The sequence below is a fragment of the Ostrea edulis genome, chromosome 10, assembly GCF_947568905.1.
Source record: "Ostrea edulis chromosome 10, xbOstEdul1.1, whole genome shotgun sequence".
Lineage (NCBI taxonomy): Eukaryota > Metazoa > Mollusca > Bivalvia > Ostreida > Ostreidae > Ostrea > Ostrea edulis.
Window position 1 is genome coordinate 37,962,794 of NC_079173.1, and position 17,812 is coordinate 37,980,605.

General features: G+C 35.0%; 1 protein-coding gene and 1 long non-coding RNA gene across 5 annotated transcripts in view; one reads left to right on the top strand and one right to left on the bottom strand.

The window, feature by feature from the left end:
- LOC125666003 (RNA-binding motif, single-stranded-interacting protein 3-like) overlaps window positions 1–17,812 on the top strand; it is a 100,857-nt gene that overhangs the window by 7,998 nt on the left and 75,047 nt on the right. The gene's annotated exons all lie outside the window — the stretch shown is intronic.
- On the bottom strand, window positions 997–2,577 carry LOC125666017 (uncharacterized). The gene is made up of 3 exons (XR_007366460.2): window positions 1,930–2,577; window positions 1,717–1,821; window positions 997–1,070 (listed from the first exon to the last, which is right to left on the bottom strand). It is a non-coding gene; the product is annotated as an uncharacterized LOC125666017 (long non-coding RNA).

A 17,812-nucleotide genomic window follows, 5' to 3' on the forward strand; every position in this document is an offset into this window, starting at 1 on the left:
GCAAAAACCGAGGTCCGTGTCACAGCAGGTGTGGCACGATAAAGATCCCTCCCTGCTCAAAGGCCATAAGCGCCAAGCATAGGTCTAAATTTTGCAGCCCTTCACCGGCAGTGGTGATGTCTCCATATGAGTGAAATATTCTCGAGAGGGATGCTAAACAATATTCAATTAATCAATCAATCACACTAAAATCTCAAAATAAAGTAACTATAACATGTGACAGTGACAATGACTTTACAGTCAACATGCCACTTACTGATGTTATTTAGTGAACTTGATAGATAACTGGTCCTGAAATTCTGATGAGAGACTCTACAAATGTTAACACAGCGATGGTCTCAAGGGAGGAACTTACCACATTGTACTGATATTATAGTAGAAACATATACTGCAAGGGAAGTATTGGTGACAAGAGTGAGAACGAAAATTTAGACATTCCAGATGAAAATGTGACCTACAATTAACCTCAAAATTGTATTTGTAAGTTAAAAAAAAACTTGTACAGATGGTATAAAATCGATGACGGAAATTTTTGTAGACACAAGAAATTGAAATATTCATTGTTGATCAGCTCAATATGAAACAAAAATTAATAAAACTCACATATCTTTTTTTTAAAATAAAAATATGAAGTGGACTAATAATAGATTCAATTATTAAATTGTAAATTGAGTAATGTGATAAATTCACATCTGCTTTCGTACACAGGCAAATGTGCCTCACGTGAATTTCACGAGAAAATTTCTATGTGAAATTCACGTTAAAAGAGCATCAAATGTGAATTCACACGAAAAAAAATCACGTGAAATTCACATGAATTTCACGTGAAATTCACATAAAATTCACGTGAATTTCACGTGAAATCATTAACATGAATTTCACATAAAATTCACGTGAATTTCACATAAACTTTATAACGTTAAATCATACATGGATATTTTGATACTCTGAATCTCGGGTTCAGATGAACACAAAAAGGAGTACAAATCTGCTTTCAATCTGCTGATAATTTAATTGATTAAATTTGTTTTTACATGATTGTCTTCATTGTCTTTTCTTTCTTTTAATCTCTGAAAAAGAAATATTTATGTATTAAAAGGACTGTTCAATATACAAAAGGAGTCATCTTAAGCCTTATGTACACATACTGTACTATGAATGAAATTGCATGTAGATGTAGCAGAAACGAAGAAAAAAAAGTTGCAAAATTATCAATAATTTGTGTTTGAAAGAAACATAACCTTTTATATATCATCATACAGAATAGAATAGAATTATTATACAAGATACAGAAGGAAGTCATGGAATATGTTTTCAAATTGTCATGTTCTAGTCCAGAGGCGATTTGAAAATGACTTTGCATTCCTCATTATCTAGATGAAATCTATATAAATGCATTGCTTAAAATGAAACGATTGACATTGATAGAGCTTTCAAGCTTACATTCTTCTCATTTAAAAGTATTGTTAAAGGGGGGAGCAACCAATATATATACATTTTATTGGCATTACGATATATATAACAATCGATGGACATTGTTACACATCACCCCCCCCCCCCCCCTTCAACGTGCCTGATCTCGATGATGCCTCTATGAAGGTAATATAGAACGTTACTTAGCACCCCTAATCAATATCTAAATCGATTAAATTATAAAAATTATGTTCTGAATTACGATTACCATGTTCTCTGATGAATAAGGAAAGATTAACAAACCGTGTAGAGTTATGCGATTCTGCGACAAGTCCCCGAAGTGACTTCCGTATTTTCGCTGTCGTGCCTATTCGTTGACGTACCCCGTCTAAAGTAATTCTCATCAGTCTGAAATAAACGGTTGCATTAGGAACTTTAGATCACATAAATGTAATAAGCCTAATGGCTTGAATTTACACTGAACATTTATAATTACAATGCTCAATCTCATCTTACCTATAAGAGTTCCTATAGTACTTTCACATTCGCTGTCTTGCATACGTCAGACGCGTCAGACGGTTTACTCGAGTGTGACGTCACAGTCTTGTAAATATTACCGGAATCTGACTGTTACAGTGTAAAGCTTTATATATATTTTTAAAAGTTATCTAAATATACCTGGACAGTATTGTTAAGGATTGTTCATGTTTTTCGCTTTCTTCCGAGTGCTAGAAATCTGTGTTTTCCTTTTGATTGACGATCTGCAAATTCGGGATGGTGAATACGGCTGATAGAAAATTTTCATTTCTACATGCGTGTATCAGCAATTTCCAATAAGTCTAACTTTATGCATACACCAGCTTCCAAGGTATCACACCGGTAATTATTCTCGATGTATCTAATAAGGAGGGGGGGGGGGGGTAATTAAAATTGATGCCAAACTACCGACAGCGGAAAACAATATCATGGCATTTTTTCCCACCTGCACAATACTACCCTCAAATCACATGTATGTAAACAGCCCAAGTTCACTCCGACAAGTAGCCTGTTACTAACATCATAAAGCAGCGAGATAAAAACTTTAACTCATCTTCAGTAGTTTTACAAAACTGACAAAAACAACAATCTTTTGGAATGCATGGTTTTGAATATCCACCAGTTTCAATTTCTAAAGGGTTGGCAAATATTCTTAGCTATTTAAAACGTACTACTCTCACAAATGGAAATTTCAAATGGTCTTATTAGTTTTAATTCGTAGTTCTTTCTGATTTTACTGTAAAATAGTAATTTTCCATGTGTAGAAAATTTCGTGGTTTTGAAGTTGCACATTCTAACTCTATCAATACAGTGATTCTTCAAGTAGTTGGAAAATATGCTTTCATTAATATCTATGACGATGGGAGATTTAATTTATATTTTAATTCCTAAGAGAAAAAATAATGGGAAATGAGAGAAATCAGGTGTGGAAAGTACATGTAATCATACTGCGTACAGAACTACAATGCAAGTTAATAATTTCGCAAATAAACGAGGAGAGGGAGGCGTGAGCAGGATCTACTTTATTGGTCGTTTGCCTACATTTTATAAATGTACTCTAACTTTTGAATTGCCTAATCTCCATATCGTTTTATATTTTACCTTAATTTTATTTATTTTTTCGCTTGAATATATTAAGAAGTGTGAATATTTCACTTTAATCGCTTTTCTTGTGAAAGTTTTAAAGTGAATAGCTTTTCACGTGAAATTCGTGTGAAATTGTTCGTGTGAATTTCACATGAAGAAATTTCACGTGAAATTTGTGTGAATCTTTTCACGTGAATCAACGTTCACATTATTTCCTTGCGAAAATCAAATCACATTAAAATTTTCGCAAGGAACTAATGTGAAAAGTGATATAATGCTTTTCACGTGAAATTCATGTGAAAAATTTAACGTGAATTTCATGTGAATTGCTGTTCATGTGAAATTCATGTGAATATTTTAACGTGAATTTCACGTGAAAAGTGATTCACGTGAAATTCATGTGGACATATTAACGTGAATTTCACGTGAATCACTTTTCACGTGAAATTCACATGAAATTTACGTGAATTTCACGTGAAAGGCTCATGTGAATTTCACGTGAACAGCATTTCACGTGAAATTCACGTGAGGCACATTTGCCTGTGTACCAATTGTAAAGATTGCGCGCAAGCAAAAATTTGCATGTTTGGCTAGTAAATCTTAAACAAAAGTAAACACATTATTCGTTGTACCACTGTCAATATTACGTTAATTACACAGGTAGGTAGGTAGCTATTATTAAGGTGTCCGTTGATTTGTTTCCCATGGATTTGTTTCCATTACGTGTTTTCATAGGATTAAAATAACAGTGGGGTATAATCAATCTTTGACAGCTTGTAAAAATGACCTCACAAAAAAGGAAAATTTAGTCATTGGACACAAAATGCAAATTATTAAAGTGCAATAGAAAAGAATTTGAAGTCAAAATCTAAATTGACAAAAGGGATTTTGATTATTACCTCAGTACTTTCAAACAGCTTGCTGCTATCGAAGTGCATTAAAAATAGTTTTTTCAAGGCTGGATTTACATCACATTAAAATCATCCTGTGGGGATCTGGGTTAGAATAGGTTCTCAGTACCCCTTGCTTGTCGTAGAAGGCGACTAAATTGGGTGGTCCTTCGGATGAGACCGCAAAAACCGAGGTCCGTGTCACAGCAGGTGTGGCACGATAAAGATCCCTCCCTGCTCAAAGGCCATAAGCGCCAAGCATAGGTCTAAATTTTGCAGCCCTTCACCGGCAGTGGTGACGTCTCCATATGAGTGAAATATTCTCGAGAGGGACGCTAAACAATATTCAATTAATCAATCAATCACACTAAAATCTCAAAATAAAGTAACTATAACATGTGACAGTGACAATGACTTTACAGTCAACATGCCACTTACTGATGTTATTTAGTGAACTTGATAGATAACTGGTCCTGAAATTCTGATGAGAGACTCTACAAATGTTAACACAGCGATGGTCTCAAGGGAGGAACTTACCACATTGTACTGATATTATAGTAGAAACATATACTGCAAGGGAAGTATTGGTGACAAGAGTGAGAACGAAAATTTAGACATTCCAGATGAAAATGTGACCTACAATTAACCTCAAAATTGTATTTGTAAGTTAAAAAAAAACTTGTACAGATGGTATAAAATCGATGACGGAAATTTTTGTAGACACAAGAAATTGAAATATTCATTGTTGATCAGCTCAATATGAAACAAAAATTAATAAAACTCACATATCTTTTTTTTAAAATAAAAATATGAAGTGGACTTATAATAGATTCAATTATTAAATTGTAAATTGAGTAATGTGATAAATTCACATCTGCTTTCGTAATCATGATGGAGATGCAAATGCAAAATGAGGCCTCTGATATGGTCAACATATTTTGAACTTCGGTTATATTGAAAGAAAAAGATTGGTGTTCTGAATATCAATATATCAGGAGTAAGCTGTATAATTTTGAGAAGCTGTGAAATAATTGATTGAGAACGATGCATGGGAGGTAACTTGGTCTATGATTATATTGTTGTTAGAGTTACCTCTCTTGATTTGTGATCTGTTTCTCTCTGGTTTTCTTTCTCTCTCTTATCTGTGTTTCTCTCTATCTCTTCTTCTCTCTGTTTATATCTGTTTCTTTGTCTCTATTTCAGACTATCTCTCTATCCTTTTTCTCACTGTCTGTTTGTTTATATGGCTTCCTCCCTCTCCCTTATCTCTGGTCATATTTCTCTCTCTCAAATACATTTGAACTCTAGCAAATTAGACTTCACAAGAAGAGTCTCTGTCACTAAAGGATGGTCACTATTTCTTGGAGAACAACTTATCAAAGGTGAAGGTCATCTTTGTACCTATATATATTAATTAGATGGTGTCCCCATAATTGTGACTTAGTGAGGAAACTTTGCAAGAGGAGTCGTCACAAATCGTTTCAATATATCTTTAAGCAGGGGACCAGGGGACATAAGTTCACTGAACTAAAATAAAAAAGGGGTCTTATGACGTGGGTTCTTTTTCATTAAAGACCTGTTGTAAAGACTCTGCAAACAGAATGAAATATAGCCCTCCGAGCAAACAAGCAGACAAGGTCAAGAGTGTCATTTGTCCGTGATTTCGTCCTGACGCAGGATTTGCTTTACTTAAAGAGATTGTAAATTTTATTGATGCAAGTTAAAAAGTTGTTGGTCAAATAAGCCCCACATTAGGACAAAGTTTGTTCATATCTGGGTTCCTGGCTAAATCTTATTAACTTCAAGGGAATTTACTGTGTACAAAGATGGTTTATATTTGATAAGTCAGAATTTATGGAATGGTTTTTGTTGATGAGTTTATTTATTTTATTTAGAAGTGTAGATAACCACGATTTTGTTTGCTTATTGGTATGGACTTTTAAGGATTTACTGGAGAGTTTACTATGTTGTGGTTCACTTCATGACAGGATAGGATATGATACTGGCCCAGTTGCACAAAAGCAATAGAATTTGTATGCGAGACCTTATCAGGTGACTACTTTCCGAATACATGTACGTTTGTACGCAATGCTATCTATAGATATGGGCATTCCCAATAATAGTAAAACTAAGAGTGTGTGTAACTCAGCCTTAATATAAAAGGTGAAACTTAAAAACTTGTAGTTATAGTTTTTGTCGTTAAAACACCTAAATATTTCACCAGCTGATGCTACTGTGGAACTGCGTGGGTGGAGTTATCAGAACTAGCCGGGATTTTAAAGTACTCCCTTCTCCTACAATCTACAACCGAAAAATGTCTGATAATCACAAAATTATTCTTGTCGCAGCTGGCAAACAATATTCACTTTACACGGGTATATGGTAGACGCTGGTATATAACGTTTGCTCCAAATGTACTATAAACTAATTAACTTTATGATTGACTACTTTTAATTGCAAATTACCAGTGAAAGTCTGTTTCCAACAAGCAATATTCGTGAGTGAGCCAACATGTTGCTTGTGAATAAGGTGTAGATTTCATGACGAGTCCAAAAGGTGCACATGAATTTCGACGCATTTTGACAATTAACTCCTATATAAAAGTTTAAAGTAAAAATCGTTCGATAGAAATCAAGGATCGTTTTATCTGTTCTATCAGAACTTGTAATACTTGGTATGCTTATAGAATTGATAAAAATTCAACAGCTGATTACTGGGTAGCTAGAAAATAAATATATATATTTTATTGACAGGAATACAAAGAGCTCAAGTGGTTCCCTTAGTGTTTACCATAAGATCATATTACACAGTTTGTCTTCTGTCATTCTGACGTTTTGAACTTTGATCTCCAGTCTTTTATAATATCAGCAGTCAATCTGACCTTCTGACCTTGAACCTTAGATGTGCTGAATATTTGAATTCAATACCGCCATCTCTATGCTGTCTGTTCTTGCCCATTATTGATTTTGTATTGATAGTGTGTTGGATCTGATATTTGAGTTTTAAGAGATTGTTATCTCATTATGTGTGGATGTAAAACAGTATTAGTTAAGAAAAAGAACATGTTTGTTTTTTCTTCTCCGTGATCACACATTCCAGACAGAGGATGTCAAAGACTGATGGAGATCCTTAATGTCTCTCAATATCTTTTCTGTTATCCATAGTAGTACCTTAATTCTCAGGACTCATCAATATTTAGGGTCAAATTACTCAGGATCCAGTTAACGTTGTCTGACAGTTAGTTAACTTTAACAGACAGTTAACTTCCCTTTAGCTCTTACATTTTTAACTCATCTTCATTCAAGTGGACCCTGGACATGAGAAAATATGAGCTCAATATCTTGTGAACCCATTGTGTGTGTGATGGTCCGACGAGTTCGGTCGCTGGTGACGAGGTAGCTCAGTGATAGTAGAGCACCTGACTGGAGATTCAGGGGGCCTAGGTTTGAATCCCGGTCTTGTCCATTGCATTATCTCCCTTCCTATTACACATGATGTCAAACTTGGTACACTGGTACGGTACCCTGTAAAGAGTACATGGCCCCTGTTTGTTTTCATTTTGGATCTCACAAGGTTATAAATCATTCATACTGGATAAAGACAAAACACTGCTTATTTAGAACCTATTGCATTGTAGAGATTTAACTTAGTGTTGTGGTTGCCCCTGACTATCGCATATTTACAGACATTCTAGATATAAAGTTCAATCAATGAGAGGCCGTGTGCTTTTGAGTGCGATGCTCTAACCACTCGGTCATGGAGGCCCCTTTTGAAATTGAAAACTTTCAACTTTACTTTATTTAGTCCAAAAATGCAGTTATACATGTAGTAGAAATTAATCTGAATTTTTTTTAAAACCCCGGCCTGTTGGACTTGAACCCGCAATCTACAGATCAGCAGTCGACATGTTACTGACTGCATGAGTTCACATGCAGATACATGTAGGCAATCAAATTCAAAAGGAATATACAAATAGTTAATATTGCTGATATTTATATTTTCATTCATGCTTTAAAAGGAAGTCAGCCATTATGATGATGTAGTATATAGTCTCCTTAAAAATTCCAGTAGATTTAGCCAGCGCATTCAGGTGAATGATGGAGTCCATGCAGTGTCAGAAGATTTGATCAGATTGATCACTGACAAAATTCAGACACAACAAAGACATCCGTATTTTAAATTTGTAAAATTAGAACAGATTTGGTAGATTATTTTTAACACATTAATTAAGCTCTGTAAACCCGTAATAGTTCATTCTGCTAATCATAGGACACACTATAAATTGGTACACTGAGTATACCTGGAAGTTAATCTGCTGGAGGAGTTATCTATGAATATATAGGTATGTTTATAAATTAATTTCAGCGACAATCAATTCTACATAGGCAGGTACAGAGCACTGTAAGATCATCAGTATTTCAAGATAGGTGACACTTCAGAAATAATTTAATGAATAGTAAAATTAAGGTATTTAAAATGGTATTGCGATTCAATCTGCAATGTATGCAGCATGAGAAAATGATACATATATTTGACGAGAATTTGCGTGATATACAGGTATATCATGTATGAGAGTTGCGTCTTCTTTAGATGATTTCTGCAGTGAGCATGAATTTGGGAACTATTTCCTATTAACATTTCCAGCCAAGGGGTCTTATGGAAGCATTGAAAAGACATATATAGGTGGATTTTATTGCCCTAACTTATTTCTAAGGAGAATCATCAAGACAGTTGGAAGCAGACTTTTTTCATATGCTAGTTTTTTTTATATATATCATAATATTCAAAATATTTAAATGTCCATTAGCTAAGAATTTACAATGACGAAATGCATCATTAAGTTGATAGGCAGCTATTCTTTGTTCCTCATTTCACTGAACATCGAGGAGTACTGCTTCAAAATTCAAAGATGCAAAGTATACCGTGATTTAAAAATTTGTATAAAATTAAGATTAAGTGAACATTATTTAGCACATTTTTGACATCAGAACATACTTAATGAGGTACAGATTTTATGACCAGAAATATGATTATAGATATGAAGTCCTAAAAAGAGGAAACACCATGCTGTTTTACGTTTAAGGTTGGAATGGATACCTTTTTTTCAAACAAAAAAAATCTTGGAAATTTTGGGGATAGAGGATAAACAAAATTTGCTTCCCTGCTAACCAGAAAAGAGGAAAGTTTTCTTTGAATTAATGTCACTTTTGCTTCAATCAATGAATTTATCTAGTCTTCAGCATGCAAGATCACAAAACTGTCACATTGAATAGGTATTTTGATTACATTAAAATTCTGAGATTTGCATTTTAGGAGGATAAGATATGTTTTTGCATAATGGCTGACTATTTGGAGAATTTTAAGTAAGATCTGGGTCAGCTTGAAGACAGCTACTGGCTGTGATTTTTGATCTTACAGTTTGTATTTCAAAGAAACGACTATTGTAAAAAAGAATTTTAACATCTTTTAAAATGCAGTGCTGCGAGACCTGCAAGTCTTATAAAAAAACCTATATGGTGGCACTTCTATGGTTCGTTCATCCAATTCTTTTGTTCTGGGGCTGCGATGACACGCATGCACATGTACATGCCCAACTTTTCGCTTCAGAAAATTATTAATGATTGAAGCTATTTAAGTATTACAGTGAAGGATAGACATGGGCTGGGGGTATATACCATCTAATTAAGATCCCCTTTTCTTGGAGTAATGCTTATGTTATACATGTATGGTCAATTGCAAACCTTGATTTGCAGTGCCATCAAGTCCAAGACATTGCCTGGGTAGATATTTATATTCCCACACCTCATAACATTCTATACCAGATAGTATTAAGAGAGGAAATGACTGAAGTTAAGAGTTGATCAAACATTGAGCTCATTTAGTGCTACCAAGTTTTATCAAAATTGGTCAGATTATTAGGTTGGTAACATTTGATAACCTCGTCTCCATGAATGGTCAGAGGACGGTACTAGGGGTGTGCTAATTGTTTGTTTACTGTGGAGGCCCGGGTTTGTCACCCGAGTACATGCTTGGATAGTGGAAGTGATTCTCAACATTTATCTCAGCCTGAAACTTTTGGTGGATTCTTTGTTTTGAATTATGCATGTTGATCAGGGAGCAAGTAGTATGGTGATATGGGTAAGAACATATGATGAGAGGAAGAGGTCCATTCTAGGCTTGCAAGTATGCAATGCAAATCACCAGTGTATTTATTATTTTCTGTCGGGGAAATGCTGCATTTTCAATGTCCACCAGCTTGTGCTTGAAGTCGTTTTGATTTCGTAACCTAGTATTTGATCTACAAAATTTGATCATTATTAACTCATCCGAGCAAAAAGGTTTTTATTAGTCTTGATTTAAAGTTTGTCGTCTGTTAACTTTTCATATACATGTATATATTAAATTTATTGATCAATTTACAAACAATTGAATTTCCATTTGCCAACATTTTCAACTTTATGAAAATCACTAGATCTATTTCTCTACGCTGTTTGGATTTGGAAAATATGAGCATGTGCATACATCGACAATGATGAAATTTAAACAATATATTTATACCTCCCTTCATAGAAGAAGGGGCATATATTGCTTTGCACACGTTAGTATGGTTGTCAGTCACCCCCATACCTGTGCCGCAGATCTATAGACTTCGTACTTGGTAGAGTGATGCACATTTATAACATGTAAAAGGTCCAACATTGAGGTCACTACCAGACCAGACAGATTTAATGTGTCTCGTTTGGAGAATGCTTATTTCACAGATTTCATAATTTGTACAGAAAAACACATTAACATGCAGATGATCCCTACTGCTTGGTCAGGTTAGTATGTTCAAGATCAAGGTCACTACTAGGCCAGAGAGGTTTAATGTGTCTCCTACATACTTTACAATGGATAAATTAATTAAACCTATATATAAAGATAATATTTTGTCAAGTAAGATTTCTTACACAGTCAGTTTGGGATGTAATACGGAGTCATCCAGGGTATGAAATGGAAATCCGTATTGGGCGAGGCACCATTGTAACAAGAAGGGAGAAAATGCAATGGACCATACCAAAATTCAAACCCGGGCCCCCTGAATCTCTAGTCAGGTCGTCTACCAATTGAGCTATCTGGCCACCGGTGATCGAACCCGGCTGACTGCACATTTCATTGATGGCGTCACCATTGTCAAATTGATATGCCCTCGGTATGGAGACGTGTCATGTGGTTAGCTTTTACCCAATCAATTATCTACAAATTAGTCTCAAGCAGGATAAAGATGTATATTTAACAGTAAAGCAAATGATAACCTATGTGTTAACATTAGATGAATTAACAGGGTGTCAAGTTCCTATTTATTCCTATAACTTCTTATAAACTTGAAGGTTCCTACAATGTATATTTTCCCTATAAGTCATTAAAATCCCTATAAAGCCCTATATATTAAAAAAAATGACAGTCTTATTTTCAAAAATGATAAAAAAAGAAGAAAAAAAACCCAAATCCAGGAGCTGATGCTAGATTGATATTTGATTAGATTGTTATGAAGAGAATAACAATGATGATTGTATAAGAACTGTCTGTTGGATGGAAAACTGTCCACATCTGAAAGGATTTTGTCTTTGTTTATTATTATTTCTTCTCCAGTAAGATACTGTGCTTGCTAGAATTTTATGCAGAAACAATGAACTTTTATACAAATTTTTTAATAAACCCCCAATTTATTCCTATAAATCTGCTGTAAAAATCCCTATATTTGCCCTATAAACTGCAAACAAAATTCCTATAATCCTATATTTTTTAGACCAAAAGTGGCTTGACACCCTGTGAATATGAATTGGTCCAAAATGCAAAATGGATCGATTAACCTGGAGAACATACTCTCTCAGAAATGATTTTGATGAATTTACTTAAATTGATTAATTTACATCAGTTGGGTGTACTTATTGCCGTTTGTGACCTCTTAAGCAGAGCTTGCCTGCCACTCCTACAAACACATGGAGTGACCTATGGGTTTCTTGTATTACAATTATATTGTAATTAAGGGAAAGTTGATAACTCTAAAAACTAATTTAATGTACACATTGAAAAAAAAAGATAGATGAACATTGGACCATACAGCTTTAGGTAATTCTCAATATATGGTCATCAGGCCCTGTCCTTTACATGTGTATATAGTGGAAATGAAATTTAGTTTTAATCATGACCCCACCACCACTGCTGCCAAAAAGGAGCAACAATAATGGCTAAATTTTATGGGTTTGATGACCCCGACTTAGGGTCCTTATCTCTGTGTGAGGGAGGTGGCACCAGTAAACCCTCCGGGCCCCTGTAGTCACCGCTACAGCTGTTATTCCTCTTACTAGATGACAGTCCATCTATTCCTGTTCTGTGATTCTGTTTTACCTATCTGCCTGACCTAATTCTTTTTAAAAAAAATAAATTTGAATACATAAATCTACAACTGTTGTGTAGAAATTTAAGATAAAGATCCCGAGTGATGACAACTACCAAATAAGGTCCCTGGTCTGTAACAAGGGGATTGGGGTGTGTGCATTGTCTGGTATCGGTGAGATATCTCGTTACAGAACTCCTCTTTTGTTACAGTTGCATGCTTCAGATACACACACAGATAAGAAAACTCATTAGAAAACCTGTAATAGACCTGCTAAGTTATCCAGGCTGAAATCCTCCAAACCATGACAATATCAGTTTATATAACCTACGGTATGAAATTCCAGATGGTCGGAAAACCAAGCAGAATATTTTAGGATAGTGTGGGTTTTTCAAGCACTTAAAAATCAGAAAAAGTACATCGTTTTCAAATTTCATCACAGACATTGTATATACAGTTATGACTATAATGATAGAGACTTGGCTCCAGGATCATGAAACATCTTATGCTCGAGTCAAAATCTGAATATTGCGATGAGATGATGATGAAGTCAATCATTCCAAGATAAAAATTGTCATTTGATATTGCTTCATCAAAATTCTAGTGTCTTCAAAGTGAGAGTTTCAGTTGAAAAGTAATGAATATCTTACAGGTGGTTGAAATTTTGATTCCAAAGTCGTTAAAACAGGTAGTGACAGTTCCATCGCCAAATGCTCGGCATCAGGTGTGAATGTCACGGGTCCTCATAGATGACCTTAAAAACGGGCATCCCGTGTCACAGTAGGTGTGGCACGCTAAATTCTCAATGGCTGTAAGCGCTGAGCATAGGCCTAAATTTGAAGCCCTTCATCGATCTTTGTGATGTCTCCGTATGAGTGAAAAATTCTTGATAGAGACGTTAAACAAGATGCAATCGTGCAATCAATCAATCATTGACTTACTGATATATGTTTTAAAACATGCAATTAGATTGGTCAACAAAAATTTCAGCATTTATGGTTGGCCAAGAGGGAAATTAATCCCAAATAAACTTCTCAAAGTTGATATTGAGGTGAATTTACTCCGAGGTACACTACAGAAAAGATCATCCGGATCATCAATAATAATGATGATTGCGTGTAGGTCTTTGTGTTTGATTTTCATATCATACTTGATGTTTCTGACCTGACATTAAATTCAGATGAATTCTAAAATGATTTTCTAGGCACATTATGATTACACAGTTCTGAATTGGGAATATAACACAGTTGAAACCATACAATGTTTTTTAAGGAAATTTTCTCCTGCAATCAATGCATATGATTGCATACAGTTTTCATGAATACATTGTGGAAAGAACATATCCCCCTCCCCCACAGATATTAATAGCAAGAGTAAAAGGAGATGAGCACAAGAGTTACTTCCCTATATGTACAGATTTTCTGATGTGACAGTCAGAGGGGTTTGATTGCTGGTGTTTGATTTTCATATCATACTTGATGTTTCTGACCTGACATTAAATTCAAATGAATTCTAAAATGATTTTCTAGGCACATTATGATTACACAGTTCTGAATTGGGAATATAACACAGTTGAAACCATACAATGTTTTTTAAGGAAAATTTCTCCTGCAATCAATGCATATGATTGCATACAGTTTTCATGAATACATTGTGGAAAGAACATATCCCCCTCCCCCACAGATATTAATAGCAAGAGTAAAAGGAGATGAGCACAAGAGTTACTTCCCTATATGTACAGATTTTCTGATGTGGCAGTCAGAGGGGTTTGATTGCTGGTGCGCGCCCCCCCCCCCCCCCCCCCCCCCCCCCCCCCCCCCCAGATATTAATAGCAAGAGGAAATGGAGATGAGCACAAGAGTTACTTCCCTTTATGTACAGATTTTCTGGTGTGGCAGTCAGACAGGTTTGATTGCTGGTGCCCCCCCCCCCTTCAGATATTAATAGCAAGAGTAAAAAGAGATGAGCACAAGTTACATCCCTTTATGTACAGATTTTTTGGTGTGGCAGTCAGACGAGTTTAATTGCTGGTGCCCCCACCCCCCTTTCAGATATTAATAGCAAGAGTAAAAGGAGATGAGAACAAGAGTTACTTCCCTTTATGTACAGATTTTCTGATGTGGCAGTCAGAGGGGTTTGATTGCTGGTGACCAGATACCCCAGTTGGTAGAGTACCTGACTGGAGATTCCGAATTCCTGTCTGATACTTGGCATTTTCTCCCTTCCTGTTACATTTGGGGCCTTTTACCACTCCTGGACTTGCAGGTAAAAGCCCTAGCTGCCAGGGGAAAAAAGAATCTGATTGTGTGTCTTTGAGGGCAAAGACATTTAAGGAGGGAGTGACCAGATAGGTTTAAACACCAGTGGGTCAGGCAGCTCAGTTGGTTGAGCACCTGATTGGAGATTAAGATGGGCCGATTTCCAATCCCGATCTGTTCTGTTACGTTTGTCTCCCTTCCTGTTACACCGGTAAAATTTTCTCCTGCAGTATTAATTAACAGTTTTCCATGGACCCCTTTCTTGCTGATTTATGAATAGGAGAAAGATCTATCATATGCAGGGGGGTTCTCTGTCAATTTGCAAAGATATTGCACGATTACAGTTTTGCCCATTCTGATGATAACTGCGGATTTACTGAATTGAGACTCTATATAAGTACTTCATGATTTAACAATAGAAGACCCAATTGTGCAGTGTCTTCCAGAATCTTTCTCAAAGTTCAGAAAACAATTGGTCTGAGCTGATAAAGGTGCCTGTAAATCAACAACATAAACTTCAGATGCTTTTGGTTCACTGGTTGGGATGTCAGTCTGTGTCTTGGGTGTGTGATATCCCCCTTTATCTATTATAAAACCTTTTGCATTGCATTTATCTATAATGAACAGTCTGAATAGGACTCTGCCATTTCATCCCGTGTGATTTATTATAGTTTTAAGTCGTACACATCACTCTTATCAAATGCAGCCTGTTTCAATTTTAAGCATCAAATGAGTTTTCTTCATGACATGCCAGAGAGTTCATCTGAGGTTTTGAAATTTAATCTTAATATATGTATGCATGAATTTAAATAAAAATTGAACAGACATCTGACTGCAAATGTAAAAGCCCCAGCTAGATTTACATGCAACATTCAGTAGGATAAATTCTGCCTGCCAATAGTTTAAAAAATGGACATGATCTATTTACTTGCTAATGGAAAACATATTGTATGAAAATCGGATTTCATTTCCTATTTGCATTTTATCTGAAATTTCAATTATGATATGAGTTGTATATATGTTATTTGATTTCACTTCAGATAATTACTTTGATAGCGTTGTCTTGGTCATGGTGTATGATGCCAGACCAAGTCTATTAGGTTTTATAATGGAGATCAATAAGTCGGGTTTACACAAGATTGGAAATGCAAACTTATTTAGAATCTTCTCAATTGACAGTATGAAGAAAACTTAAATGAGGTGTTTGATACCAATTTATTTTAAATTTATGGAGATTGGTTTGTAAATCTTTCATGATGAGCCATTTTGAGGAATTTCTGTTCCATCAAAGGGGCATAGACATGATTTCGATACTAAAAAATACTTAGAAATTTAATTATTATGCTAGCATTTGATTTGTGTAAAACATAGCAACAAACCTAAATTTTAAAAACTGATGCAAAGATATATTTGAGACATTGAAACTTTTCATTTTTAGAACAAGGCACGAGCCCTATTTGCGTTAACATGTCACGTAACTCCACTAACAGCATAACCCAAAGTTGAGGGCTTCAGTGAAAAAAGTATTTACAAAATGTTCTGTTCTATCTATGAACTTGCTCCTTGGATTGGTTTGTCATTGTAATGTGTCGAAATATTGAAAGCTTTTGGCGCATTTTTAGAAATCTTGGGTGTTTTCACCTCCACACTTAGTTTCCTGACTCTGAAAAGTGTGTTGACAAACACGACTTTAGGAACCGGATTTTATATGAATAAAAAGTACATCCGTTATGAAAATATTTTTTATCCACTTATTTATAAATGATCTTTATTTCTGTAACAAAAAAAACTATCAATTTCCATTGATCAAAAATCATGTCGATGCCCTTTTAATTTTGAAAACAGCTAGTATTTAAAAACAATTTCTATGGAAATTCCAACTAGGAGTTCAGAGGAAACTTTATAGGCTAAAGTGCAGGGATCATGTTAAAACTTGTGATATGTTAAGATTTTTTCGTTAAAGAAGTGTACTGAGTCTGTAGTAGCAGCACCAGACTGTTGTATCGACTTGTAATAATGCCAGGTTGCAGAAATCCTTGATGCATTAAACCAAATTTTAATCATGTTCAAGAGATATCCAGGTTGTGTTCCTGAGTGTTTAACATATGTATTTAATACTGCATCCATATCACTCATTATATAAAACACTGATTGTCATAACACGCAGTCACGAAGGAAAGTTCTGATAACAGAATCATGGGTATATAAAGATAGGTGTCACAAGAACATGTTAGTGAAGTGTGTCTAATAAACGAGGGAGAGGGGCCTGAGTGTATGTTTTTCTGTTGTTTAAGCTTAGGCGAATTCAACTTAATTTGTAGATTATCATCTAGAGTCAGCAAAAAGTATGGGGCGGGTGGTGGGAGGATTTTATTTTTTGATTTCTTTTTTCTCAGAAAAATATTAATGACAAACGACTTTTTGTCAATGTCATGGATATCAATTTATATGCTTATTTCACAGACGAATTCCTGGTTAAGCTTTAATTTCAAACACAGAAAGATACCAAACTTCGATCTTCACGATGAAGAACATTAATCCCTCCCTTTATATACACCCATAAGGAACATGAGGAATTAAGAAAACCATATCTATTTTCATCACGTGGCTTTTTGCGTTGCTATACCGGAAATGTAAACAAGAAGTGTAAATACCGGAGTTGGACATGAAAATATTCCGGAAATCGCAAGTTTCACAAAATAAAAAAAATTGGGGCAGGCCAATTTTTATGGGGCGGGCGGGGATGATAATCTATCAATTAAGTTGAATTGGCCTTAGTATAAATTCTGTTAGTTTATAACATTGAAACTTTAAGTAATTAATATGTCTTAAGTTATATGTTGTGATGGACAAAGGTACTCTCAGATGTGTTAGTGTGCATACTAATACAAAATTATTGTAGATTTTGTAGGCCCTGAGGCTATGTTACTCTTGTAACTAATACTCAGGCGACTGTTATGGCCTGTGGGCCTCTTGTTCATTGTTGGGACACCTACGGAAAGGATAAACACTATTGTTTCTAGGTTGAGAATATTGTAGACATATATTTGATTTCATTAGGAAAAACATCCATTGTTTTTGTAGTGAGCACGATTTTGTGTGGATTGATTTTTGTTGTTCACTTAAAATTTCCATAGTATACGTAACAGTTAATTCTCGAATTATTGCCACTCAATTCATCATCATTTTCGTTATAATGCCGCATTTTTCTAAGATTGTTTTTCCTATTACTTAAAATTCTCGTTAAA